At 38.3% G+C, this 1,963-nt stretch overlaps 1 pseudogene; it reads right to left on the reverse strand.

Moving 5' to 3' along the window:
* Position 1: 1 nt before the first annotated feature.
* On the reverse strand, positions 2–1,456 carry LOC102838065 (annotated as a pseudogene).
* Positions 1,457–1,963: the final 507 nt, after the last annotated feature.

Here is a 1,963-nt window from a genome sequence, read left to right on the forward strand (position 1 = left end):
AGATCATGTTGGGAGGGGGTCTAGTGCTCAGACATTCATTCTGGGCTTCTTAGAGCTCCCTAAGCAATTTGATGGTCTCATCAAGTTTCCTCTGGAAATTTTTGGCTTCTTTGGGGTCAAAAACTCCAACTGGCATGCCAAAGTTTGTGACTGCTTTCTGTGCTGTGAACCTGTAGGGGTTACTGCAGTCCAAATACTCTGTCTACTCTATTTCTGTAACCTCCATGTCTTTTATTGCATCAAGAGTTTTCGTCTGTCCTTCATCTTCAGTTAATGACATCTCCAACTCTTGTAGGGTCTGAGAATGCCCTCCTTTTGTTAACATATCCAATAAACTATCTGGCATAATATGTGAGTAATCTTGACATGTGGTCAAAAACCCATGGATGCTAAAATTGGTTGGAAGATCAGAGTCTCTCGCATAGGCTGAATAGATTAAATCAGAATCTTCCTTGCTTGTATTTGCAAATGTAGAATCATAATGTGGTATGTAAGAGCTATAGGGTCCATAATTCAAGTATAACTGTACTTTGTTCCTTTTATCCTTTTTAAATCTCTGCAGAGTATTCACTCCAGAATGAAGTCTACTAGTAGTCATTCCCAGTCTCACAGGACAATAGGCTGGTTCTTCAACAACAGGATCCAAAGGATGAAGAAGCCCCAATGTTGTTGTTCCTTCTGGCTTTCTTCTTTCAAATTCACATTGACTATTAGCAAGCATCCTGGTCAGCTTTCCTCTAGATTCCTTAACCATTCAGTCAATCTGCTCCTGTTCTTTTTCTAAATGACTACTTTTATATTTATCTTCAATCATATATTTTTCTTTCCTTTTTGTTTTCCTTGTTGGGATTTTTGAATGCCTGGGCCTCAGCAGCTCTGGAGTCTTCCTTCTCCCTTGGCCAATAGCTACTGTCCTCCCCACTTTGTGAGGTGTCTGTTTGAACTTTCTGCCTTTGAGTTTTCTGCATTCTGCCATAAATTCTATGCTCTGCTTCAGGCTCTGAATTCTTTCCTGGCGAAGAATTTTCATCCCAGAGTGTAATAGCTTCTTTGCAGCTTTATAATAAATGGTTTCTGGCTAGTTGTAAACCATGGCATTAGTACACATTAGTTTGATATTTTCCTTTTAGTTCTTCTTTGGACTGGTAGTCATTGTTTTTGATCTTTTCTTTCATGGTACTAAAATCCATTGGTTGTTTAATAATCATGGAGTAGCCAGGAGCGATAAAATCAGTGACAGGAAATGAAAAGAAAGCACTTGGGTCTTTTCTTTGTAATTGTCTCATCAGTTGGTTCAAAGCCTCTTAAAGGGGTGGGTGTCTGTTTGACATTCTTCTTGTTTGGCTAAACAGCTTCTGAGAAGTTTCTCAGGAGGCAAGCCCAGTCTTACAGGGACCTGACACTGGAGATCTTTTCCTGCCTCATGCTCCACATGGTCTCCATGAGTCAGTACTGACTTGATGGCACATAACAACAACAACAAATTTAAGTTGAAGCTGAAGAAAATTAAAACAATTTCACACAGCCAAAATATGACCTGAATATATGTCATTTGAATTTAGAGATTATGTCACAAACTGATTAGATGTAGGAAGCACTACATACTGAAGAACAGAAGAGTTGTGGGATGACATTAATAACATCTGATAGGAAGAAAACAAAGGGTAATTTAAAGACATGAAAAAGACCAAAAAAATGTCACCAGAGACTCTGAAACCTGTTCTTGAGCAGAGGAAAGCTAAAGTGATAGGAAGAAATGAATAAGAAAAGAGCCAAGACATGAGTCCTGCAAACTGGTATTCATCATATCACTTTTCTCAATAGAAAAAAATATGCAGACAGACTTAGTGCCCTATGATGAAAGAATGGATAAACAGATTTTAGTATATACACACAATGGGATACTATGCAATGTTGAACAGTAATGATGAATCTTTGAAGCACCTCATAATATGAATGAACC

Source organism: Chrysochloris asiatica, unplaced genomic scaffold (assembly GCF_000296735.1).
Source record: "Chrysochloris asiatica unplaced genomic scaffold, ChrAsi1.0 scaffold00405, whole genome shotgun sequence".
Classification (NCBI taxonomy): Eukaryota; Metazoa; Chordata; class Mammalia; order Afrosoricida; family Chrysochloridae; genus Chrysochloris; species Chrysochloris asiatica.